The sequence below is a fragment of the Sceloporus undulatus genome, chromosome 1 (assembly GCF_019175285.1).
Source record: "Sceloporus undulatus isolate JIND9_A2432 ecotype Alabama chromosome 1, SceUnd_v1.1, whole genome shotgun sequence".
Classification (NCBI taxonomy): domain Eukaryota; kingdom Metazoa; phylum Chordata; class Lepidosauria; order Squamata; family Phrynosomatidae; genus Sceloporus; species Sceloporus undulatus.
In genome coordinates this window covers 363,838,291-363,866,200 of record NC_056522.1, presented here as the reverse complement: position 1 = coordinate 363,866,200, position 27,910 = coordinate 363,838,291, and the positions used below count along the sequence as shown (strand labels likewise).

The 27,910-nt window shown below is 41.7% G+C and overlaps 2 protein-coding genes across 3 annotated transcripts in view; both read right to left on the bottom strand.

Annotated features, from left to right (window-relative positions):
- Positions 1-4,095, bottom strand: part of TRMT61A (tRNA methyltransferase 61A) — a 66,125-nt gene extending 62,030 nt beyond the window's left edge. For both annotated transcript variants that reach the window (XM_042475917.1, XM_042475927.1), the window contains exon 1: positions 3,981-4,095. The gene's annotated coding sequence lies outside the window, so the exon portion shown is untranslated. The remainder of the gene's footprint in view (positions 1-3,980) is intronic.
- The window catches only part of LOC121934963 (cytochrome c oxidase assembly factor 8), a 723,331-nt gene that overhangs the window by 207,067 nt on the left and 488,354 nt on the right, over positions 1-27,910 (bottom strand). The window lies entirely within an intron of this gene.

Below are 27,910 nucleotides of genomic sequence, written 5' to 3'. Positions count from 1 at the left end.
ACCCCTGCTTTAATTCTTTGGGTCTAAATGCAACAGCATACTAGCACCCAACCACCAAAGGAACATGATTTTTAACCCCTTCACACTGCAAAAATAATCTCTGGAAGTTTTTTTCTTTTTTTTAAGACATTATCCAAAAAAACAGGACAATTTCCCCTCTCCCAACATTGGAAATAAGGGCCTAAAGACCTTAAAGGCACCTGATCCTGTCTGATCTTGGAAGCTAAGCAGGGTCAGCACTGTTTAGTACTTGGGCAGGGGACTACCTAGAAATGTCAGATGCTGGAGCTTATATTTCAGAGGAAGGAAGGTGTCAAAATCACCTCTGACTATTCCTTGCTAAGAAAACTCTATGAAATTAATGGGGTCACTGTAAGTCAACAGACAACCTGAAGGCACACTCACATACACACAACATTGGAATTTCCAGCCCTTCAGAGCAAATTCTGAGTTTGTGAATACAGTATGTGTGTGTGTATGTGTGTAGTAAAAGGGTGGGCAAACCCAACTCCTGTTTCCACTTTGTCCTGACTTTAATCTTCATCCCCAATTGGTTAGATCATTCCCCAGGCCATGATTGAAGGTATTTGATGCAGCATTCTTGATGAATCTAAGCAGATTATTTATTTATTTATTTAGAATATTTATATATTGCCTCCCGGCGATATATAGGGCTCACAAGGTGATGCACAATGAATAAAAGCATATGAAACAGTTCAGAGATGTTGAAAACTTTAAAAACACATAATTCTCTTTAAAACCTACTAGAGTCTCAAAGCAATCCTTAAATGTAATTTTAAAAGAAAGGATTAAAAAAGGACAATTTCAAATATCAAATGCCATGCAAAACAACATTGTTTTAGTTGCATGCCAGAAGCTCAAAACAGATGGAAACAGCCTAAGTTCCTCTGGAGACTGTTGTTGTTGTTGTTGTTGTTGTTATGTGCCTTCAAGTTGGTTCCGACTTATGGTGACCCAAATGTGAACCTATCATGGGGTTTTCTTGGCAAGATTCTTCAGAGAGGACTTGGTATTGCCATCCTCTGAGGCTGAGAGAGTGTGACTTGCCCAGGATTACCCAGTGGGTTTCATGGCTGAGCTGGGAATTGAACCCTGGTCTCCAGAGTCAGTCCAACGTTTACACCACTACGCCATGCTAGCTCTCTGCTATGGAATTTATCACACGAAGGAGTTCGGGAGTTTATCCCATGAATATCCCGGAAAAACTGCGTAATTACGCTAAACGATTTCACACGACGTCACACAAAACCCACCATTAAAGTGGTCACAAAGAAGCGTTAACACACATCTTTTTACTTTCAGGATTTCAGCGACAATGCATATCTGATATCACTTTATTTACGCAATTGCATGTGATAATCGTCTGCAAAATTACTCACCATTTTAGCTTTATTTGTGAGATGCTTTAAATAAGCTATAATCTCTCTTTAATGCAGAAATTAGCCCCAATGTGATAAACTCCTATGTGTTACTCACGCATATCAACCTATGTTCATGAGGTTTTGTTCCTATTTGGATGGGAGAGCCCCTGTATGCTATTCTGAGTCATATGATGGAAGAAAAACAAAAATATAAAAGGCCTAAATCAAGGATACTTTTGTTCACATTCACTTTTCGTGCAAGCCCCCCTCCCAAGATATTGTTGTTGTGTGCCTTCAAGTTGTTTCCACTTTATGATGACGCTAAGACATACCTATCACAAGGTTTTCTTGACAAGATTTGTTTAGAAGGGTTTTTGCTTGCTATTGCCAAGAGGTTGAGAGTGTGTGACTTGCCCAAGATCACCCAGTGCATTTTCATGCCAAGTGGGGATTCAAATACTGGTCTCCATAGTGGTAAGCCAACACTTAAAACATTACACCATAATGACTCTCCCTCCAAACGTAGTGAAATCTTTTTGCTCCTCTGTGACCCAGTTCTGGTGCTCAGGACTCACAACCTACCATAAGTTTGGTCTAAGAAGGAGGGAGGGAGTCAAAACAGGTCTTGGAGTACAAATATTAGAACACCAACAACAGGGAGACCATTTTCTGTGTACTTTTAGGCTGCATCCACACTGCAGAAATAACCCAGTTTGCCACCACCTGAACTGCCCTGGCTCAATGCTATAGAATTCTGGGAATTCCAGTTTTGTGAGACATTAAGCCTTCTCTGTCAGAGAGCCCTGGCCCCAAAATAAATTATAATTCTCAGAATTCCATAGCATTCAGCCGTGGCAGTTAAAGTGATGTCAAACCAGATTATTCCTGCAGTGCAGATATAGCCTTAGACCACTTGGAAGCAATCCAAACAATAGTAAATAATGCAAAGCTGTTCAGAGCTCAGTTCTTCACCAGAATTTTGTCCATGCGCAGACACAGCATACAGGAGCTGTATCAGACGGAATTTGGGCAATATACATATATCATCTGGGAAGGGCAAAACTATTTTAGGATCCAGAGCTAATGAAATCCAAAATCCTGTTCTTTGCCAATTGTTCTTCCAATAGAAGGAATGTACACATATGAGAAGACAAGAAGAGATTTGGGGCACTTTCACACTACATAATTATAGTGCTATTATTCCATTTTAATTATCACACTTCTATGGTTAATTACAGTGGACCCTTGTTATGCGCTGGGGTTTGGTTTCAATATCCCCGGTGTATAACAACATCCGTGTATGCTCAAGTCCCATTAAATATAATGGCATAGCAAAATGGTGCCCCTTATAAAAAAATGGAAAATCAAGGTTTGATATTTGAAATTTATACTTTTTTGGAACATTTTCAAACTGTGGATGCTTGATTCCGTGTATAAAAAAATCCGTGTATAAGAAGGGCTGACTGTACTATGGGATCTTGGGATTACCAGTTTAGAAATCTTAGCCAGATCATTTTAGTGCACCCTAAGGCTAGAAACTTCAGGATTTCATAAAATGTCACAGTGGAATATAGCAATGTAATTGTGGAGTGTGAAAGGCCCCCAGATCACAGATCACTCAGGATGTTGTACTTTGGACACATCATGAGAAGACATGAATCATTGGAAAAAACAATAATGCTCGGAAAGGTAGAGGGAAGTAGAAAGAGAAGAAGGCTGCATGCAAGATGGAGGGACTCTAATAAAGAGATCATGATTATGAGTTTGAAGGAGCTGGGCAGAGCAGTAGAGGACAGGGGGACTTGGAGGTGTCTTCTCAGCAGGAAGCAGTTAACAACAAAACAAGGGGAATATTGGGAATTACTTTCCCATAGGGAAACATTGGAGAATATTTGCCCATAGAGAATCACTGGAGAACACTTCCCCATAGGGGTAGATGCATTGGGGAATACTGTACTTGCCAATAGGGAAATACTGGGAATTACTTCTCCATAGAGAATATTCAGATAATATTTGCCCATAGAGGAACATTGGAGAATACTTGCCTACAGGGAAATACAGGAGAATACTTACACATAGGAAAATATTGGGGAATATTTGCCCATAGAGAATCACTGGAGAATACTTGCCCATAGAGAAACATAGGAAACATCTCCAATGTTTCCCTAGGGGCAAGCATTCTCCAATGATTCTCTATGGGCAAGTATGGGTTCCTTATAGGCAAGTAATCTCAGCCCAGCAGCATCCCTTGGGCTGATGCTGGCTCTGGGGGTTGGCAGCAGGGTCCAAGAGGGTCAAGGAGAAAGGGGTCTAGTCCTTTTTGCACACTTTTTGCACACTTTGCACTTGAATCCAATGGCTTTTGCCTCTCAGGACACATACACGCCTGTGACCAAAACACACTGCAGAAATAATCACCCAGAGATTGAGACCGCCTTAAGTGCTGCCCTTGGCTCAGTGGTGTAGGGAATTCTGGGAACTGTAGTTTTGTGAGACACTGAGCCTTCTCTGTGGTGCCAAAATAAAACTACAGTTCCCAGGATTCCCCAGCACTGAGCCAGGGCCGTTAAAGTGGCCAGCCCCAGCCCTGCATCTTACCTTTCCGGTTCCTTAGAGGCTTGCAAGGAAGGTGCCTGGATTTGGGGAGCACTTTCCCTTCCAGACACGTGGCTTGACAGCTTCCTCCTCTTTTTTCCTGTCGCAGAGTGATGACGTTTCCCTCCCTTTCCCCCTCCCTTCTTCTCTCTCTGAGTCACTAGTTTCCACTTTCTTCTTTCCCAGGGTCTCTCTTTCTTTCTTTCTTGGAGCCATCCACACTGGAGAAATAACCCCTCTTGGCATCTCTTTAACTCTTTTCTGGCACAAGGCTATGGAATCCTGGGATTTGTAGTTTTGCCCAGGCACCAGCACTCTGGCAGAGAAGGCAAAAGAGAACCGCCTGGGGCCCCTCCAGGGAGAAAGGCGGCATATAAATTAAGTTAAATTAATAAATTAACATACATTAACCTTGTAGAACTGCAAATCCCAGGATTCTGTAGGATGCAGCTGCAGCACTCATCTAGCTCCAATTAAGCTATAGTTTTAATAATAATTGTTGTTGTTGTTTGTTTGTTTATAACCCCCCCCCCCTTCAGCCAAAAGGCTATCAGAGCGGCTTACAAATTGTTAACCATTCCTACATAGGGCTTTTTTTGGTGGGTCTTTGGGGCAATGAGGCCATGTCCTAGGAGAGTTTCTTCCTGACGTTTCGCCTGTATCTGTGGCTGCCGTCTTCAGGGAATGATTCCTATCTGTTTAATTTTCTCCAAATCTTACGGTTTCACAAGCTGCATCATTCCTACAATGTGGAAGACGCAGTGTTTCTCCTGGCTCTTGAATGCCGCAAGGGCCATCCAGTCCAGCCCCATTCTGCCATGCAGGAAATCACAATCAAATCATCCCCAACAGATGGCCATCCAGCCTCTGCTTAAAGACCTCCAGAGAAGGAGACTCCATTACACACCGAGGGAGTGTGTTCCACTGTTGAACAGTCCTTACTGTCAGGAAGGTCCTCCTAATGTTGAGGAGGAATCTCTTTTCCTGTAGCTTGCATTCATTGTTCCTGGTCCTGTTCTCTGGAGCAGCAGAAAACAATCTTGCTTCCTCCTCAGTATGAGATCCCTTCAAATATTTAAACAGGGCTATCATATCACCTCTTAACCTTCTTTTCTCCAGGCTAAACATCCCCAGCTCTCTAAGTCGTTCCTCATAGGGCATGGTTTCCAGACCTTTCACCATTTTAGTTGCCCTCCTTTGGACACATGGCTCCAGTTTCTCAATGGCCTTTTTAAATTGTGGTGCCCAGAACTGGACACAATATTCCAGGTGGGGCCTGACCAAAGCAGAATAGAGTGGCACTATTACTTCTCTTGATCTAGGCACTATATTTCTATTGATCTAAAATCACATTGGCCTTGTTAGCTGCCGCATCACACTCTTCAACTTATGATCTACCAGGACTCCGAGGTCCCTTTCTCATGTAGTCTTGTTAAGCCAGTTGTCTCCCATCCTATATCTATACATTTCATTTTTCTGCCCTAAGTGCAGTACCTTTATTAATTTATCCAAGGTAGGGGAAATCTCATTTCGATTTCCTCATTATCTAGGTTGAATTTATGTAGTTCCTCCATGGTCATTTGTTTGTTTGTTTGTTTGTTTTCTTTATGATCAGCAGTAAACCCGCCTTTGCATTTTTCCCCTCTTGCTTCATGTCTACAATGTTTTCTGCTAGAAGTACTGTGTCATCTGCAGATAGATGATGTTCCTTCCTCCTATCCTCACTCCTCCTCCTTCTGAGTCTAAACCTGCTCTTTGTATGATATTTTCTGTGTACAAGTTGAGCAAGTAGGATGATAATATGCACCTTTGTCTGAAGCCCTTATCCTTTGCCAATTGAGAACCATTCTGTTTCTCCATATCCTGTTCTAACAGTTGTCTCTTGTCCTAAGGACAGATTTCTCATCAGGACTATGTCTTTAAGGGTGTTCCATAGCTGCCAAAATATTTATTTATAAATTGAAATACAGTCAGCCCTTCTTATACATGGATTTCTTATACACAGATTCAAGCATCCATGGCTTGAAAATGTTCCAAAAAAGTATAAATTTCAATTCAAACCTTGATTTTCCATTTTTTACAAGGGACACCATTTTGTTATGTCATTATATTTAATGGGACTTGAACATATACAGATTGTGTTATCCATGGGGAGCTTGGAACCAAACCCCAGCATATAACAAGGGTCCACTGTATTTATAGCCCATCAGACAACAAAATAATAATAATAATAATAATAATAATAATAATACAGTGGGCCCTTGACATCCACTGGAGTTTGGTTCCAGGACCCCCCCCCCCCAAACCCGGGCCGTAGATACCAAAATTCATGGATATTCAAATCCCATTAAATACAACGATAGTAAAATAGTGTCTCTTAGATAAAATGGCAAAATCAAGATTTGCTATTTGGAATTTATATCTTTTTTTTAATATTTTTGAGCCATGGATGCTTGAATCCATGATAAAGAATCCGTGGATACAGACGGCCAACTGTAACAACAACAATAACAACAACAACCTAATAATAATAATAATAATAATTCTACACCTCTTTCATTGTCTTGACAAAAAGCGGGATAGAAATAAAAGTTTTATTTATTATTATTATTATTATTATTATTGACAATGTAAAATCACAGTGTGGGACAATGGTTTGAGTGTCGAACTATGACTCTGGAGACCAGGATTTGAATCCCTGCTTGGCCATGGAAACCCACTGGGCAAGTCATGCGCTCTCAGCCTCAGAAGAAAGCATAAGCAAACCACCTCTGGACAAATTGTGCCACACAAACCACATGATAGGTTTGCCTTAGGATTACCATAAAATGAAAAAGACTTGAAAGCACACAACAGGAAAAATCATATAGGCAACTGAGCTGAGACTATTGTTCTTACGGACATGTCATGGGAAGGCATGACTCATTAGGAAATACCAAATGACAAGTCCATTATTGTTTACAGATGGGACAATAATGGGATAAATTCACGGGGGTGTGATAATCTCCTCCTCGCCGATCGTGCGATTAACATGATTTAATAATTATTTAATGACGGGAGGAGGACCCTTGCCTCCTCCGTGTGATACTCTCCAATGATACTTGGCAAAGTAGAAGGCAGTAGGAAAAGAGGAAGACCACATTACAGATAGACAGACTCAGTCAAAGAAGCCACAGCCCTGAGTCTGCAAGACCTGAGAAGGGCTGTTGGTGAGATGGTCACTGATGGTGTCTCATTCATAGCTTCACTATAAGTCGAAGTTGGTTTGATAGTAGTTAACAATATCAATGGCAGACATAACTGTAACTAAGAACTAGAAAGCTTGGGTTATAGACATGCCAACCCCTGGGGCCACAGAATCTAAGACAAAGAAAGAGAAAAGTCTGTGAAGTATGGGGACCTATACACTGAGATTCAGTACCTCTGGGAAAAGAAAAGTGGTGACAAGTGGTCTGGGAGCAATTTCAAATGGACTGAGAAAACATTTGAACAAAATCACCATGCCACAATTAGGGAAAAAAATTATTTTAATGGCATATTACAAGTAGGATCACAATAGCAAATGGGCCATGCTTGGAACATGTGACATCCAATGGTATTTAATTGATTCTTCAATGGAATCCAAATCATTCATGGTCCAAAACTTCAGTCAGTAACAGTGGGTAGACTGTGAAACTATTATTAATAATAATAGTTGTCATGTGTGTTGTTGAATAGAAATGTATGTAGAAAAAGTACAGTACTCCCATGAGGTCTCCTCCATGGCCTGCAAGCTCATATACCAATTTACCTATGAGTAAGCCCTTTGAAGTTAATAGAACTTACTTCTGAGTAAACATCAATGGAATCCATGATGTCATGAACGATGCCATTTGTTTTGTTCTTTCTCTTTCAACATCCTTTGTGTCACTTTGATGTGCAGAACAACTAATTATATCAAGCACAGCTGGCTGATAGTTATGATCTCAACATATCTCTAGGATACCAGATGAGAGAGGGTCCCCCCCCCACACACACACACACGGTGTTCAAAACAAGTCAAAAGTCTTGGATTCAGTGAAGCTAATTCATCGTCAAGTTGAAATTTGACGTGTGTTTGCATTTTCTTAGTCGCTGAGTGCAATTCTCTATGCACTCTTTCCTGGGCATGTCTCCTCAGTTGTAAGTCACACTAAGTTCAGTGGGATTTGCTTCCAGGTCACTGTGGAAATTGAAATAGTTAAAGGTTTCTAGTATTCTTAGACCAGTCACTGAACAGAATGGAGACTGTAGTCATGAAATCAGAAGACTAGGAATGGGAAGGGCAGCTATGAGAGAACTAGAAAAGATCATAAAAAGAGATGAAATTGAACATTAAAGTTAGGATTGTTCAAACCATTGTATTTCCTGTCACCATGTACAGATGTGAGAGCTGGACAGTTAAGAAAGCAGATAGAAAGAAAATCAACTCATTTGATATATGGTGGTGGAGAAGAGTGCTGAGGATACCGTGGAAAGCCAAAATGACAAACAAATGAGTCCTTGAACAGATCAGGCCTGAAATCTCCCTGGAAGCTAAGATGATTAAACTGAGGCTGTCGTGCTTTGGCCACATCATTAGAGGGCATGATATGTTGGAAAAGACATCATGCTAGGAAAGGTAGAAGGTAGAAGGCAGTATAAAGAGGAAGACCGCATGGTCAGATGGTTAGAGGTCATGGCTTTGAACCTGCAGGAGCTGAGCAGAAACGTCAAGGACAGATGATCTTGGAGATGTCTCATCCACAGGGTCACCACAAATCGAGGTTAAGTTTGAAGACAGTTAACTGTGTATACAGTGATAGCTTTAGCCACTACCATACGCCAGTTCCCTAGGAACCACAAACAAAAGTTAAAGGTGAGGAACAAGCCAAACCTGTTCTCAGAGTGAAAACAGTAAAAATTTATGCTTCCTATAGCAGCGGGTGCTTTTTTCATTAGACACAGTTTTATTTATGGGGTTTGACAAGAAACTGTTCCAGAGCAATCTAACGTACTATTTACAAACCTCGTTGCGTATAAAATAAATTCAGTTTAATCAAAGCAAACACACTGGAGGAGAGCAACACTGTTGATGTAAATCATGACTTTCCAATTTAATTACATATAGTATAATATAGTTCTGTATTTTCTTTGGCCTTTTAGGGAACTGTACGTGTCACTGCCACTAGAAGGATGAGCAATATTTTGAAGGCCGGCTGATGGTTGTTCACAATAATTCAGTTTAAGGAATCAATATCCACCCATTCTATCATCTAATAAGCAAACTTGTTATTATGGAAGAAGCCATGAAAATGATTCAGCACCCCTCCAAAATTATGTATATCTGTCCCCTTTAAAGTGAAAGATTTAGCTTGATTTTTCTCTCTCTCTGGTTGCTTCATTGCTCTGAAGCACAATCCCACTTAAATGATGCAATAAATGAGGCTGAGAACAAGTGAAAATGAAACCACTTTTTTAAAAAAAATGCATAAAAGGCTGATAATTATATCTTGTGCTTTTCTCACACTATGTCTTATTGCGGTTAAACTGAGAACTTTGGCCCATTAAACCAGTTGTGCTCCATTTCCAGATCTTAACTAATTTTATTACAATGGCTTTCATACCACAGCCAGAACATAGCTTACAAACCACTAGCCAACTGAGAACCACATCTAATATGGGAAACTGCTCAGCTTTTGGGAGAGGCATTTCTGATGAACTCATGGTGCTGCAAAGTTTTTGAAGAAAGTAAAGAAACTGCCGGTACTTGCATGCAGCATCCACTCCAGGGTCATTGTTCCATCCCTAAATGCTGTTAAAGCTGTACGGATTTTCCTCAGTACAGCTGCCCAACTGAAAACTAAGGAGAGCTCCTGTGCCCTTAATGGTTGTGTAAAAGAGGGAATTTCAGCACAAGTTGTTTATCACACAACCAGGTAGAAAGCAATAGCTGCAGAAATTCCCTCTTCTACACAACCCATTGAGGGTAAAAGCCATGCTTCCAGTATTCACTCTGGCAGCCCTGCGGTGGCCACTTATAACACAAACACTCCATAATGCTATGCTTTGGCCATTTTGCAGGCTATAGCATCTGCTGCAAACACAGACATAGCACTGTGATTCCATTTTAATGGCCATAGCAGTATCTTATGGAATCAGGGGCTTATGGTTTGGCAAGGCACTAGAGCCTCCATAATGGTTTTAAAGAAAATTTAGAAAGAGTTTTTAAAAAATTAAAAACCTGAGGCCTCTCCTTTCTCCTCCCACCGAGTCTCATCTCATTCAACAAGCCTTCTCTTCCACTGAGCTCCAGGGTTTTAAAGGGATGTGGGTGAATGCCACAGCCCACTTCTGCCAAAAGGCAGTGAACTGGGAAGAAGCAGTTTCATCCCTCTTTAGGATGGCACCCAGTGCAGTCCGCACCTCTACACACCCCTCGTGACTCCCTTTATTCTGGGATCTGTAATAAAAAAACAAAACCCAAAACCTTTCCACATGCAGGCAATTCAATAGTTACCTGATGAATTATGTATCTCCATGATGAATGCATCTGACAGTGACCTTTTAGTCCACGTTGTAACTATAGAAGGCTCAAAGTCTTTGTCATACAGTGATGCAAGAAGGTTCCAGCATTTGAGGGTACTTAGCTTATAGGGGAAAGACGAGGCTAGGTACTGTAAGATGGAGCGATTTATTTATTTCTTTATTTAAACATTTTTATCTTGCCTTTTTACCATGAGATCTCAGGGCAGCAAACACATTCAACCATATAAACAATTCCAAATGAAAATCAATAAATTATTAAAGCAAGATAAAAAACATATTAAACAATTCAAACAAACTGAAAGAGTCTTAAAAGGCCAAAAGAGAGAAAACCATGTACATGCATAAAAATAAATCAGAACCCCAAAGCTTTAATAAGAAACCATATCTTAACCAAAAAGAAACCAGTGTTGGTGTCAATCAGGCCTCCAATGGGAGAGCGTTTTACAAATGGGGTGTCACAGCCAAAAAGGTCCTCTGCCATGTCCTCCTCATCACTTTGTCCCCATTGCTAGGATACAGAGGAGGCAGATATTAGTCCTTGAGTAGCCTTATACTGAGAGCTGGTTTGGCATAGTGGTTTGAATCTTGGACTACAGCTCTGGAGGCCAGGGTTTGATTTCCTGTTCGACCATAAAATCCATGGGGTGACCTTGGTCACAGTCACATGCTCTCAGCCTCAGGGAAAGGCAATGGCAAACCTCCTCTCAGCAAATCTTGCCAAGAAAACCCCATTATAGGTTCACCTTAGGGTCAGCATAAATCAGAAATGACTTGAAGGCACACAGCAACAACAGCCATATACTGCTCAGGGACAGATGTATAAAGTTAGGTACAGACTGGAGAAAGTGGGCAGAAAGATTTTCTCCTCTCATAATCCTAGAAGCCAGGGTCATCCACTAAACCTGAATAGTAAAAGATTCAGGATAGATAATTTCAGAGCGTAGCCATGTGTGAGTAATGAGGACTCATCACTCAGCAAATGGCTACACTCTGAAATTCGCTGTCATGGGGTGTTAGCTGCCAGCTTGGATGATTTTGAAGGAGATTACATAATTCATTGAGGAGAAGGCTTTCAACAGCTGCTATAATAATAATAATAATAATAATAATAATAATAATAATAATAATAGTGCTGTGGGATTTGCACAGCACTTTACATAGTAGAAATCAAATGAAATAAGAAGAAAAACCTGCCAAACGGCATACGGTCTAAAAGATCAATATGACAAAATTAAAACACCACTAAAACAATACAGCAGGCACACTAACAAAACATAAGCATCATGACCAGTGTGCCTATGTTTTGTTGTATACTAGGCACCAATGTGCTTATGTTATGTTGTGAACTAGGCACAACGGCTATATTACCTCTAGTAACAATGAAGGTATACTTCTGTATGCTGGTAGCTCAAGAACAGAAGCAGGAGGATGTTATTGTAACTCTTTCCTGTTTCTAGGCTTTTCATCTGCTTTTCGTTTAGCTGGTCACTGTGAAAACAGAATGCTAGACATGCTTTTGGTCTGATCCAGCAGAAATATTCTTATATTTCTATTCCCCCCTGTATTCTGTATTGTCAGGTCTTATCCGGAGTAAGTACTGGATGCTGCATTTTAAGAAGGATATAAACAAGTTGGAGCAAATTCAGAGAAGGGCAAGAAGGATGGTAAGAGGTATGGAGAACAAAATATATGAGGAGAGGCTGAAGAAGCTGAGCACGTTCTTAGTGAAGAGAAGACTGAGGGGTGACATGATTGCACTCTTTATATATCTCAGCAGCTCAATGGGTTGTTTTCTGCAGCTTTAGAAGTTAGAATTAGATCCAATGGTTTTAAGTTACAGGAGGGTAGATTTTAACTGAACATTAGATGAAACTGCTTGACAGTGAGAACAGTTTGGCAGTGAAAGCAATTGCCTAGAGAAGTGGAGATCTCCTTCTCAGGATGTCTTTAAAAAGTGGCTGGACAGCTACCTGATGTAGGTGCTATAGCTGGAATTCCTGCCTTGAGCAGGTTGTAACTGACGTCCTCTAGGGCCCCTCTCAACTCTATGATTCTATTCTTAAACTGGCCACTTATTCCAGACAGAGAAACAATGTAGATTTAAGGTGAGTAATAGTGTTGCTGGCTTTTCAGCCAGACTTTGTAGCAGGACTTTTAACAGCAGTTGACAAGCGACGCCATCTTCATTTTCTGAATCTGCATGTTTCTGCTTATCAGCCTGCTGCTGAAGGCAGACCATCAGAGACTGGGTGAAAAACTGGCAATTCTAGGTGCTCTTTTTTTAAAAAAAATCTGTTTTAATTTCACCTACTCTTGTGATGCATCCTGATATGCAAAAATTAATTAGATGTAGCCTTCTCCATCCCTTTATTTCTGTGCCAGGAAATGCTTTTATCTCACCGCCCAAATTTCTGTATGCCAGAATGCTGTTAGATGCACAGGAGAGAGGCAATAAGAATGAAAATGGCTGCAGTTGGTTATGCCCAAGGGGGAACATCTATTCCTATCAGCAGCCCAAAATGCTGCTTATGGTATAAAAAATTTGCAATTTAAGGAGAAGGAAAATACTCAGATGCAAAAAATCTCATGATATTTCTCGATATTTCCTAACCGATTGCAGGATGATCAAGAAAGATGTCAGCATCACTGTTCCTGTCTCACATCTTTTCAGATGAGGGGAAAATATTTTAATTTCCTTCAGTTTAACAGCATAATATGCCCTTACAAAATGTGAGTAACAAAAATGCCTCTAATTACATTATTTTCTGAGCCTAGCAGTATAAGAGACTAATAACCTGCACATTGAGGAAAACAGACTTTGTTCTTTCATTTATGAGAAGAAGGCAATCATTTCCCAAAAAATCCGACTATAAGGGTCACCGAAAGGACACAGCATCAGAGGGTAGGATTAGCTGAGATGTCTGAAGGCTTGTTCAGGCATTCCACCAGGATCTAAATATTGCAATATCCCAAGTACAGCAAGTATCCGTGGCTTTCTTTGACAACCATTGTTCTCCTTACTGTCATGAGTGAACAAAATAAGTGCTGGGGAGAACATTAATAAATCCTCTCCGGTTCAAAAAGTGGCAAGAGTAGTAATCTGGACATTAGGGGGAAATTGTTTCAAGATGCAAAATAATAGGTTTCAACTTAACACACCAGTCTTGTAATTTAACTGTCCATAATATATATATCATTCTTCTACTGATTCCCTATGTGCTTTGTATGTCTAATTGGCTTACAGCAGCCTTATGAATTTCATAGGGTTTTCTTAGGCAAGGAATACTCAGAGGTGGTTTTGCCAGTTCCTTTCTCTGAAATATAGAGAAGACCACTGATATTTGTTGGTGGTCTCCCATCCAAGTTCTAACCAGAACTGACCCTGTTTAGTATCCAAGATCAGACAGGATCTGGTGCCGTGTGGGTATTTAGGCCTGAAATGGTCTTGTTTTGACTTGTCAAATTGGACACTTTGCTTCTAGCTTGTTTCAATTTATCTATTATATCATATCGTATAAATAATTTAAATAAATAGATGAATAAAGTAATAATTGACATAATTGTCCCAGCTTTATGACTAGGGGCATATCTACCAAAATGTTGTGCAGCTTGTTTCTCTACAGAGTTCGGCCATCAATTTTCCGTGACGTTGGACAGCATAGTTAGATCAAGGTTAGTTAAAGTGTTGATCTCTGGACCACTTCCTGCCCCCAAGCCACTGGCTACTGGTCCCTAGTAAATTTTCAGGGAAGAAGATAGTGTTTTAGCCAATGGGCACAAATACGATGCTGGTCCTTGGCACATGGAGGGGGGAGGAGGGAATGATGGTTTTCCATATCGGATAGCCTGAGAAGCATGAGTTAGATTCACCTGGACTATTTCGGAAGTGTAAGCGATGTTGTTTTCTGATAGCACTTATTTACTGCCCAACATTTATAATTAAGCCACCAGGGAAACTAATAGTATGGCCCCTGAGTATCTTTCTCCTATATATCTTCCCCCCCCCCCCCCCGCCCTGTCTACGTGTTGGAAAGCTTGGCTGCAATTACCTGAAGGCTCAGTATTTGGTTACAAACTTGCCTTCTGCTATATAATTCAAGCTCACCTGCTGTATAATTCAACAAGATGCTTACAGAGTTGGTAAAGGCAACACATAATGCAGCCTTCTATCCAGAACTATTATTAGCAAACTGCAATGAGAGGAGAGGCAAAAACAAAAGGATCCCATCTCAACAAAAGTCCCAGGCTAGGCAACCAAGATTACATTGAGTTTGGAGCACTGAACGTCAAATACCCAACAAATTATAATTAACCCATAGGGATGGAATGATGTCGAAAAAAAGCAGGTAAGCACCGTGTATCTTCCCATGTTTCTCAGTGTTGCCAGTTTAGAGGTTGGACACATTCACTTGTTTGGTCCCCAGCTTCCAGAATTCCTCAGCCATCATGGCCACTTGGCTGTACTGTCTGTGAAATTCTAGGCATTGTAGTCCAAGAACGTAACTTCTCTGAGTTGTGCCAGTTTTTGACATGAACACAGTGGTGCCAGCACAGGGGGACTTTGCAGCAAAGATCCAGATCCCAAATCAACAAAATGAAGAAGAATTATAGGCAGGGTGACTAGAGAGCCTCCCTTTCCAGGACATAACCTAAATTTCAACCTTCTGTCTGGGGATAATTTCAAAATGTCTTCCATCTTGAGCATGACTAAGAGGCATGGATTTGTATTTATATTAATCTTTTTAAATTTTATTTTGTAATGCCCTACATTTTTCTTGAATGACCTAGATTTTGTGGTGCCTTGTCCTCCTTTGTGGTTATAATATTAATAATAATATTAATAAGTTTTATTTATAGACCGCTATTCCGTGTTGATCATAGCGGTGTACAGTAAAAATTGCAATGACAAATACAAAATACAGGATAAAAATTGCAATACATAAATAAAACTTATAACAACATTCCAAAAATACATATTAAAACCATACATCAAAACCAGGCCAGCTGATACGCTTGATAATGTTGTACATATAGGGGGGGAGTCCCAAATATCAAGGAACATTGGGGAAGGCTTGCCGAAACAGGAAGGTCTTAAGTCTCTTTTTGAAGAGGTCCAGGGAGGTGGCGGTGCGGAGTTCCTCGGGAAGGGTGTTCCAGATCCCAGGGGCCGAGATGGAAAAGGCCCTTTGTGAGGTTGACACATATCTCGTTGCTGGGATCCTCAACAAACTCTTCCCAGATGACCTGAGTGTGCGGGGCGGATTATATGGGGAGAGGCGGTCCTCCAAGTACCCTGGGCCCAAGCCATTTAGGGCTTTATAGGTTATAACCAACACCTTGTATTGTGCTCAGAAGCGAACAGGCAGCCAATTGAGATCATACAGAGTCGGCGTTATATGGTCGACCCTGGAACACCCAGTGACCAACCTAGCTGCCATATTCTTTACTAGCTGAAGCTTCCAGGTTTGGTACAAGGGTTGCCCCATGTAGAGCGCATTACAGAAATCCAACCGAGGTTACCAGGGCATGTACCACTGTTTCAAGGTCCTCCCGGCCTAGGTAGGATTACAGCTGGCATATCAGCCGAAGCTGATAGCAGGTGCTTCTGACCGCCGCATCCACCTGAGAAATCAGCTGGAGCGACAAGTCCAAAAGCACCCCCAAACTGCAAACTTCAGGGGAAGCGTGACCCCATTCAGGACAGGTGGACAAATTTCACCACCCAGACCGGGAGAGCCTATCACTAGTACTTCCGTTTTCTCTGGATTCAAGCTGAGTTTGTTTTTCCTCATCCAGCCCATTACCGACTCCAAGCAGGCATTTAATAGAGAGATGCCATCCCTAGTCACTGCATCAGTCGGAGACACAGAGAAGCATATTTGTGTGTCATCAGCGTACTGATAACACCGTGCCCCGTGTCTCTGGATGATCTCTCCCAGCGGTTTCATGTAAATGTTAAATAGCATGGGGGACAGAATAGCTCCTTGAGAGACACCAGATGTAAACGCCCTCTTATCGGAGCAAACGTCCCCCAGCTGCACCATCTGGAATCTGCCCGAGAGGTAGGAATGGAACCACTGGAGCGCAGTGCCCCCGATACCCAACTCCCTCAGGCATTCCAGAAGGATGCCATGGTCAATGGTATTGAAAGCCGCTGAGATGTCCAAAAGCACTAACAGGGACACGCTTCCCCTGTCCATGCCCAGACGGAGATCATCGACTAAGGCGACCATGCCAGTCTCAACTCCATAGCCCACCCGGAAGCTGGTTTAAAATGGGTCTAGAAAATCTGTTTCTTCCAAGATCCCTTGAAGCTGGAAAGCAACCGCTCTCTCGATTACCTTCCCCAGAAAAGGCAGCAGCGAAACAGGCCGATAATTATTCCAAATCAGGGGGTACAGGGAGGGCTTTTTTAGCAGAGGTTTTACTACTGCTGATTTTAAGCTTGATGGAAAACGTCCCTCCCTGAAAGATGAATTAATTATATGGCGTAACATAGAAGTTACCACCGTTCCCCCCTGGGCCGCCAGCCATGAAGGACAGGGATCAAGAGAGCATGTTGTTTTCTTAACACTTCGAAGAATCTTGTCCACTTCCTCGGTACTAACAAACTCAAAGTGATCCAGTTTAATAGAGTCCACGGAATCTCTGGAAGTCTCTGTTATAGGATCTGAAGAAATACTGGCGTTATGATATCTGCTCACCCTGATTGTAGGAATTTATGACACAAGCCTATGGAATTTTAACAGGATAAAAACATTTTGGCTGGTACTTACCACACAATGTTGTGTCCATCCTGCTGCTACCTTGCTTTCCATTTGCTACTGTAACGCACCTTTTCATTGATGGACAAACCCCATCAATAGGCCCTCAATTTCATTACTACCTTTGTGTGATGAGTTCCTTCCACTGCAGTTCTACTTCTCAGGCAGCCACACAGTAGTAAGTGGGCTTGATTCTGCTCCTCTCCCACTTGCCAGGATCATGGCTGCCAACACTTTCTGAAAGCCAGCTGCTGTGTGCACATTCACACAGCAGCCAGCTTCGGGAGGTGGTTGGCAGCCCTGATCACTTGTCCCCTAGAAGGCAGCATCGGGAAGTGTGGAAAACAGATCACATGACCCTGAATTGAGAAAGTGCTATCGTGGAGAAAAGTATGATAACAAATTATGCCAAACCATTATACTTCCATTCTTAAACTAGTGTGACTGTGGCACAGTCTTAAACTAGTGTAATAAAGTCTGACTCAGAAGAGACTTCTAGTGCCATCTATTCCACTTCTTGCCGGAGAAGAAAACCACCACTAAAGCACCCTTGAGAGGTAGCCATCCAGCCTCTGCTTAAATGTCTTGAATGAAGGAAACACCTAATACCATCCTGAGAAGTCTCTGGTCAGATTGTATAATCACTGGAAGAGGCCATACCTTTAAGAACAAAATGTCCAAAGTCTAAAATTAATGGACTACATGATTAACTGTGGATGGAATTCTGCTTATCTTTAAGACACAGGGGAAGGAAAGCTGTGCTAAGTATTAAATGTGCCTTTGGCCAGCGCTTCCCTTCTATCTGATAGAGCATTTTTGCTCCAAGGCAAAAATGAAAGAAGGTTTCAGCTTGACAGATGCCAAACTCCATGCCCTTAGCCGAAGAGAATTGGCTGTAATCCCCCCCCCCAGCATAGCTGTTGTGATCTTAAAGATCAACATCACACAATGACATTCAAACAAGTGCAATTTTTCCCTGACAACATCTCCATGCTAGGAATAGCTTCACCATTTGAATTTCTGTCTGTCATAAAGATCTTATATACAGAGGCCAACTGTAATTTTCCCCCCATGTAGTTCATGGGAGGAGGACTGTTGTTCTTTGGGAGAAAATTAGCAACCAGACTGGCTAGTAATTAGAGAGGCGAGACTACCAGCGGCTTGTGTGAGGCATACTGAATTCAGGAGACGGGATCATACCAGGTTACCCTTTGAGAATTTGAGCTGAGCAGCATAGCACCAAACTTTTACTTGATGGAAAACAGCTACCTTAAGTGCCAGTAGTGGGGCAGAAAGTCAGGATATTCTTTCAAACAAACAATTAATCAGCATTCTCTGAAGATGCCAGCCACAGACTCTGGTGAAACGTCAGGAATAAACTACATAGCCCGAAAAACCCACAAAAAACTGTGGATGCTGGCCATGAAAGCCTTCGACTTCACAAATCAATCAGCAGCTTGTGAGTTTTGAAGCTGGGAAAGATAAGAATAATAGCGTTGGAAGGGTCCGCCAGAGGCCATCAATTCCAACCCCTGCTGCACTGCTTAGTGCAAGATCTCTGGCTAAAGCATCTCCAGCAGCTATTTGTCAGGGATCTTTCTGAAGACATCCAGAAAATGAGACCCCACCACTTCTCTTCGCAGTTGGTTCCATTGCTGAACCTGTCTTATTGGCAGGAAATTTCTCCTAATGTTTAGTCAAAATTTCTGTAATGTCAAACCATTCTGGGACAACAGAGAACAAACTTATACCCTCCTCTCTGTGATAGCACTTGAGGCATTTAAAAGTGCAGTCATGCAATCCTTCATCTTCTCTTCACCGGACTGAACATGCCCAACTCCCTCAACCTTTCATCATATGTTTTGTCTCCAGACCTCTTATCATTCTAGTTACACTTCTCTGGACTTGCTCCAACTTGTTTCTATCCCTCTTAAAATGAGATGCCCAGAACTAAATGCAGTACTCCAAATGAAGTCTGACCAGTGCAAAATATAGCGGGGCTATTGCTTCCCTCGACTTGGAAGCTACGCTTCTATTAATGTAGGCTAAAATAGCATTCACGTTCTTTGCTGCAGCATCACATTGCTGGCTCATATTCAGTTTATGATCAACAATATCCCAAGGTCCTTTTCACATGAAGTACTGATGAGCCATGAATCCCACATCCTATGCCTGTGTGTTTGTTTTTTGTGGGCTAAAAGTAGAATTTTGCATTGGCTTCTATTGAATTTTGTTTCATTAATTTCTGCCCAGTTTTCAAGTTTATCTAGGTACTTTTGAATTGGAATATCATCCAATAGGTTAGCTACTCCTCCCACTTTTGTATCACCTGCAGACTTCATCGGGATTCCCTCCACCCTGACATCTAACCCATTCATAAAAATGTTGAACAGTAATGGCCCTAGGCAGAACTCAGAAGAAGAGGCAGGTGTGGTTAAGACTGGTATAGAACAAATGTTCCAGAAGCCTTGACAGGGATAAGCCAGGGGAGAGGAGCACATATTGAAATCCAGTTTTTGCCATACAATCGCAGAGTCTCTTCCCAACATTTTCAGTAGAGTGATGAAAACTACCCAGTTTTGGGTTCAGCAATGGATGCACAGTGAACTGAAAGCAGCAGTTTATTTAATAACAAAGTGCCAGTCCAGATGTCAGTATTGAATCTGAGCAATCTGACACTGAAGCAAATATGCTCCTTACTTTCATAGAATTCCTGAAAAACCTTTTCCATCTTCTTCTGTCTAGTCCAAGTCAGGGGCTCCAAAACAGATTTTTAAAGATAAAGAACCACAAGGAAAGTGATTAGAGATGTTGAAGTGGGCTACATGCAGTTAGCATTTGGACTGTGCAGATTGCAGTCTTCCATATTCTGACCTGGGGCAATGCATTATTTCTCTTTAAAATACAAATAAAATAATTTTAATTACACTTTACACTGGCATTTGCAATTGTATGTAAATCAGTGTCTTCTTTTGTCTACTCTCTTGTCCTGCATGCCTGACGTCTAAGTGACCACCATAGTTTTAAGCAAGGGAGGGCGATAATTAATTCTCAACATGAAAGTAGCTCTATCACTTTTGTAATCTTTTCTGGAGCCCCAGATATAAGAAAATGGGCATGGCAACCAGCTAAGAGAGAGGGAGAACATGCTCTCTGGTAGCAACCTGTCAATGGATATTCTCCTCCTGGAAAGTTTTACTTGGCACCTACTTGGATTTATTTTATTATTATTTTTGGCTCAAAGGACAGGCCTTTGAATTTCCCCATGTTTTAGACATCTGATACAACATCTAAGGATGCTATGCCTATGGGTTTAAACCCTTTCAACTTGTTAAATTATTTAATATGCTTTTTAGACTCTTTATTTTATTCCTTTCTAAACAAAACTTTTATATTATTTTAAAATGTTTTAGATTTATTTTAGCTGAACGTCTCCCTGAGATTGTGCGACATTGGTTGGCGCATAGATATTTTAATAAACAACATTTTCTTACTATTTTTCTTATTGTTTTTGCGCTCCTCTGTCTTGTTGGAATCTTACATATTTTAAGGTTCTTTATTTTTGTTGTTGTAAACCATCTTTAAAAATGCAGGTGGAAGGTGGCATCTAAGTTTATTAAACAAACTCAGATCCAAAACACAGTGCAGAAATCGTTCAGTTTGAGGCCGCTTTTACTGCCCTGGCTCAGTGCAAGGGAATCCTGGGAACTGTAGTTTATTGTGGCAACAGAGCTCTCTGACAGAGAAGACTAAATGTCTCACAAAACTACAGTTCTCAGAATTCCCTAGTGAGCAAGGACAGTTAAAATGGTCTCAAACTGGATTATTTCTGCAGTGTGTTTTGGACCTCAGATTCATCTGGCTGTGGGATTATGGGACTGGAAGTCCAACACATCTAGAAGGCATCATCAGATTGGGGTGACTGATCTAGCATCAGAGAAGACTGTGACCTGATTTGGCTGGAGGCATTGTGTCTACCTAGCAAAATGAATGTAGTCAAGGTGAGGCCATTGAACAAAGGTGCCTTCACTGGGATCATTGGGATTCAGGGAAGTTATTCAATTTTGGGTTTGGATTTTGGTTCCCTGAATCTCTGATTATTGGTTCTGCTGGTAATGGCTTATGGGAGTTAATGTTCCAAATATTTGGAGGGCCAAATGTTGTGATGCATTGATCTAAACCAAGGATGGGGACACATGGCCCTCCAGCTGTTGTTGGACTGCAAACCCCCCTTATTCCTTATCATTGGATATACCCATGGGAACTGCAGTTCAGCAACAGTTGGAGGGCCACATACTTTCCCACTCCTGTACCAGAATAATCAGAACTTAGCAGGAGATAACCCTTTAAGGCTGGCATTAAGGGGAATTATCTCAGCTGGAGCCTTGCTAATGAGACAGTGGGTCTGCTTGCATCTCCTTTGATGGCATGGGAGAAGCAGGAAGAAATTTCTCTGTACTTGTTACAGACCTGAAGAATGTTGTAGCTGGCAGAGGGCTAGCTGCTGTTCCTTAATGGAAGGTGGAATGGTTGCATGCAAAAGAGGACAGGGCTCCTATGCCTTTAACAGTAATGCCAAAGGGGGAATTGCAGCATATGTAACATGCAGAACAGACAGTGCTTGTCGAAATCCCTTCTCTTACATAGCTATTAAAAGGTACAGGAGCCCTGTCCTCTTTTGTATGTGGCCTCCCTAATGGACCTTTAGCCATTGCATGCATGGTAAGATGAAATACAACAGGGGAACCTTTTTCAAAGACTGAGATGCATAAATAGGTGAGATTCCTGCCTGCACATATAACAGCAGTGGAGTAGAGTGGTACCCAATCTCACAGGGGTCAAACCTCAGCCTTTTTTACTTTGATTTTGACACCATCTGCATCCTACATTTGTCACATCCCCTCTTTCTGACTTATGGCAACCCTAAGGTGAAACTATCATGGAGATTCCTTGGCAAGTTTCTTCAGAGTGGGCTTGCCATTACTGTCCTCTGAGGCTGAGAGAGTGTGACTTGCCTGAGGTTACAGTGGCTTTCATGGCCAAGCCGGGATTTGAACCCTGGTCCTGGAACCTTGAGTCCAACTTTCAAACCAGAAAAACAGACGTTCTTATTGGTGACATATTGCTGGGAACTATTGTGATTGTAAGGCTAATACTATTTTAGCATGTCCTAGTCTAGGATAAACAATTAGGACCCATTAGCTTTACAAACTTCTGGCAGAGATGAAAACTGCTAGAACTGGTTTGCTGGTAATGCAACAACATATCTTCTTCCATTTTTGACTCTCTTTAGGAGCATGGATATGTGAGTTCTCATACCGAGTTCATTTAATACCATGATACCAGTCTTCATTTGTGATAATATTTAGATGTTTTATGGCTTTTTATAGTAGTAAGCATCTGTTAATGAATCATGTATAAACAGAGAGCCTTTGGGAATCTGACTCTCATCCTGTGGTTCTCTCCTTGATATGCCTGCTGGGCTTCTAAGGGTAAAATTTAGTAGACCAAAACTGGTTAATTCTTTAATAGCATAATGATTTAAAAACTTTTAAAAACACCTCATTCTGCTTCTGAGGAGGTCAGGGTGATGGATATGGGTATCTCTGTTTCACCCACAACCTTTGGGAGTAGATTAAGTGGTCACTGAATGAGATTCAGACTGATATTGTTGGCCCTGATTTTGTGGAACACTTGCATGCCTACTTACCTGCAATTTCATTCAACTCAGGTTTTTATCTCTGTGTAGTACTAGCTGCACCTTGAATCCGGAAATTATTAATTGGAGCCGTTGATAGAGCATGTTGCAATATCCCTGGGTAAATCTTGGACAAAGAACCAGTTCTACAAACACTTAGCAGCATATTGCCCCATTTAAATTAATGTAGCTGCACAGCATTATGAAACATGATGTTCTTCAGAGTGTAGGGCACAAGCTCTTGTTTTGCAAGCAGGTCAGAGAAATCCAGCTCTGTGGCTAAGTCTAAAGTCATTGTTAAAATGAAAGGCACTTACTACACAATTGCCTTCTACTTCTCCCCATCACATTCCATGTCCCTAATGACTGCAGGGCAAGTGGTTAAAACACTTTCTTAGCAATGAGAAACAATGCTAGGGAAAGCTGTTGAATTTCTGTAGCTATTAAAGGCACAGGTAATCCCTATGTAGAGAGATCTTGTAGCACCTCTGAGACTATCTAAAAGAAAGAAGTTGGCAGCATGAGCTTTTGTAGACTTCAGTCTACTTCTTCAGATGTATTTGAGGAAGTGACATAAGTCTACTATGGTTGTGGTCCTCCACATGAGGAATATAATTTCCAGAATTTTTCACCCTTGGGTATGCTGGAAAGGGCTGATGGGAGATGCTGTTCAAGAACATCTGCACTGGGATGTGTTTCCCCATCCCTGGCTTATGGTTTCATTTGTGTTGGATAAGAGATTACTGGAGATCTATCATATCTTTGCACTCTTGGTTTTATTTATCAATATACAGCCAATAACAACTGCTTTCTCCTTAGTGTAATCATTATTTTTCCAGAGCCTTTTCAATGGTTGCATCCAAAATTCTTTACCCAGAGCGAATCATCACACTACTCTCTGATGGATCTTTAGTTATGTACTATGCTGCTGCATGCTACCTTTTAGCCTTAAAAGGGGTCCTCAGATCAGTCTATATAAAATAACCAGAGTTTGAAAAAGCTTTTCCTTTTACACTACAGATCCTTGAATACCCAGCCAGCATATCTGCCAGTCAGTCCAAAGAAGTACTTTTCTAAGATCTACCTAAAATAACAGATGACTTTGGTGTAGTGGTTTGAGCATAGGACTAGGTCGCTGGAAATCAGGGTTCGAGTCCTTGCTCGGTCATGGAAACCCACTGGGTGGGTTTCCATGACACACACTCTCAGCCTCGGAAAACCCTGTGATAGGTACACCTTAGGGTTGCCACAGGGTGACTGGAACCCACACAACAACACAACACGAAGAAAGCCCAGCTGTGTTCGCACTTAGCAAACCAAATTCTAATTCCTTTTAGGAAGGCCTTCATTGGTGATTTCACTCAATTTTGACAGTCTTTTACTTTTGTTCTTATTGTTCAGTTTCCTGCGTTATTATACTCTGGCTTTAATTTTACTCAGGGATGGGCAACTTGTGGCCTTCCAGATGTTTTTGAGCTGCAATTCTCCTCATCCATAACAAGCATAGCTGATGGTCAGAATAACACCTACAGCAACAGTTCCAAAATGTTGGTCTTCCAAGTATTTTGGACATCTGCTCCCAAAGGTCCCAGCCAAGTTGTTCAGGGATGTTCAGGGATTCTGGGATCTGAAGTTCAAAACTCCTTGCAGAGTTTGAGCACCACTGATCTACAGTTCAGCAACATGTAAGTTTCATGTTGCCTACCCCAGCTTTAAGGAATTTATTGTATCTTTACAATACAGATATAATATTGCAGCTTTATCCATTGTATCTTTATTTATTGTGTCTTTACATTCAAGGAAGCCATGGCTCTGAGTCTGCAAGCTATTGAGAAAAGGGTGCCTTGGCAGTCTCATCCATAAGATCGCCATAAATCTAAGGCTGCATCTGCACTGCAAAAGTAATGCAGTTTGACACCACTGTAATTGCCGTGGCTTGATGCTATGGAATTCTGGGATGTGTAGTTTTGACAGAGAAGGCTAAATATCTTGCAAAAATACACATCCCAGCATTCCTTAGCATTGAGCCATGGCAATTAAAGTGGTGTCAAACTTCATTAATTCTGCAGTGAAGATGCAGCCTAAATTGACCTGATGACAATTAACAACAAACAAATGATGTCTTTTAAAATCTGTTTCTTCTTCCTTACTGCAAACTGCAGGGGGGGGAGCATTTTCTAGAACTCAGGCTTTCACTGGAACATCCACATCCTCTAACTGGATTAGAATTAAATAATTCTGTGTCTAGGAATGCCTATTAAGTATTGGAACTGGATGGGGTCCAAACCCTCTAGCACATCTAGCCTTGGCAGAGCTTTTAAATGTTGTGGTTTGAAATGACAACTTCCAGAGCATCCTTGGAGTTATGGGAGCTGTAGTACAAAAGGCCTGCTGCTTCTCCTAGCTTTCCAATCCATGGTTACTTTACACAGTCTTAATCTCAATACTTTAATTAAAGGCAGAATTAGGAGCTCTTTTGCTGCTGCTGCTCATTGTTCTGGAGTTAGAAATCCTTGTTCCTCTTCTAGAAATTATCCAACCCAATAAAGCTAGACCTTTCTTCTGCTCATTGTATCTGATGTAAACAGTAAAACAAACAAACAAACAAAAACAACAACAATTCACAGCAGCAGGAAAAGGGGAATTTTGTCTCAGCAGTGACCATTTTTTCCATACAGTACGGAAAGGGTTAAAAAGAGATTTGTGGTCTACATCTCCAGCTGTGGGTGGAAGGAGTCTAATCTTTGAGCCTTTGCTGGCCCTTCACAATATGGACTCTGTTAAGGGTTGCCTACAATGCTAGGCTGTAGCGGCTGCACCTGCTCAAAATGCTTCTACTGCACAGGATCCATCAACCCTCTCCTCCATTGCTTTGTGGAAATTCCCTTTCTGTATCAAGGCACAGGAGCTGGGAAAGAAGCCCGGGAAAAGTTTTGACACACTTTTTAGAAGTGTCCGTAATTGCACAATGTCAAGGTTTTACGTCTGTCTTGCAAAACATAAAATCAAGTCCTTCCTTTGCTGGACTACAGTTCCCATCCCTCTCTGCCAGCCACGGTCACTGTGGTTGTAATCCTTGTTGGCAGCTGTATTCAGGGTATATGTGTGAATCTGTCTGTGTCTTTTTGGAATCAAATCTGCAGTCCCATACGGTCCATGCATACTGACCTTGTTGGAATGCAAAGCCCCACTGAAACCAGCAATACTTACTCCCAAGTAAACATTCCCAGGCTAGGCCTGCAAATGTCAAGAAGAGGTTAGTTCTGAGAGAAAGCATTAGGAATGGCAGCTCTCCGCCCCCAGCATTCTGGTGGTTAATTTCTGTGAAGTTTATACAGAGAGGCAGTTAATCACTCACATGACGCTTACGTCCAGCTAGTCCCAATCCCTTAAAGCGCTTATTTGCAATTCAGCCCAGGGTTTGGGGCTTTTGGTTTAATTTTTTCGGGGGGGGGGGGGGTTGGGTTAAAAATCATCCCTGTATTTGCAGTAGACCCAGAAGGAGCCCAGATAAGGAAAACCTCCTTGGCTCCCTTGTGATGCAAGATTTGTTGTTATGAATAAAATGTACCGTATGTGTAGAGTTTGACAGTAGGGTAGGAGTGCATGTTTTTCTTGTTGTATGCTTCCAAGTCATTTTTTTAACTTATGGCAACCCTAAGGCAACCTATCATGGGGTTTTCTTGGCAAGTTTCTTCATGGCAATGGCAACCCCCGCTATCTTCTGAGGCTGAGAGAGTGTGACTTGCCCAAGGGTTTTTATGCACAAGCAAGGAATCGAACCCTGATCTCCAGAGTTGTAGTCCAATGCTTAAATTACTACACCACCACGGTGCATGTTTACTCACAAATATATCCACTACATTGCACAGAAGTACTGCATCTGCTTATTTACATCATTCACAAGCTGCTGCCTTCCCAAAGAAAGCTGATACAGTATAAGATTGCGACATACCTCCTATAATTCTCAGTCAAACCTTCCAAGTAAATTCTCTTTGCTGATTCCTTTTAGGAAGGCCTTCATTCGTGATTTCACTAAATTTTTGACAGTCTTTTACTTTTGTAAAAAGTACTTTGCTGATCAGAGATGTGTTCTTGCCCAAGGTCACCCAGTGCTCGAGCGGGGAATCGAACCCGGATCTCCAGAGTTGTAGTCCAATGCTTAAATCACTACACCCCCACAGTGCATGTTTACCCAGAAATATACCCCACAGCATTGCACAGAAGTACCACATTGGCTTATTTACATCACAAACAAGCGTTTGCCTCCCCAAGTAAAGGCTAGATAGAATTGCAACACAGCTCCCATCATTCTCAGTGAAACTTTCCAAGTGACTTCTCTTTGCTAGGTGGTCTTTACCTGTCAGGAGCTGATGTTATATTATTATTTTCATCCTCATCCTCCTCATCCTCCTCATCCTCCACCTCCTCCTCACCCCCATGGCAGTTTTACAGTCTACCAAGTGTTACCACAGACTAGAGTTCTGGCCCATCAATGATCCAAATTTGTTGTGGGCCTTCAAGTCATTTTCGACTTATGATGGCCAAATCATGGGGGTTTTCTTGGCACAATGAGTTCAGAGGAGGTTTGCCCTTGCCTTCCCTTGAGGCCAAAAGCGTGTGACTTGCCCAAAGCCACCCAGTGGGTTTCGTGGCCAAGCAAGGAATTGAACCCTGGTCTTCAGAGTCCAACACTCAAGCCATGCTAGCAGAGATGATCCAAGAACCTAGTGTGCTCTTGTTGTCCCAGGTGGCACGTTCTTGGGCGGATGGCACTAACTGTGATACTATCTCTGGCAATTTCTCTCGGATGCTTCTGTTTCTGTGGGCATTGCTCTCACAGCACCTGTCTCCACTGGCACCGCCCTTGTTTTCTTGGCCCAGAGATGCTGAATCACATTGTGACTGTTTCATCATCCTTTCCC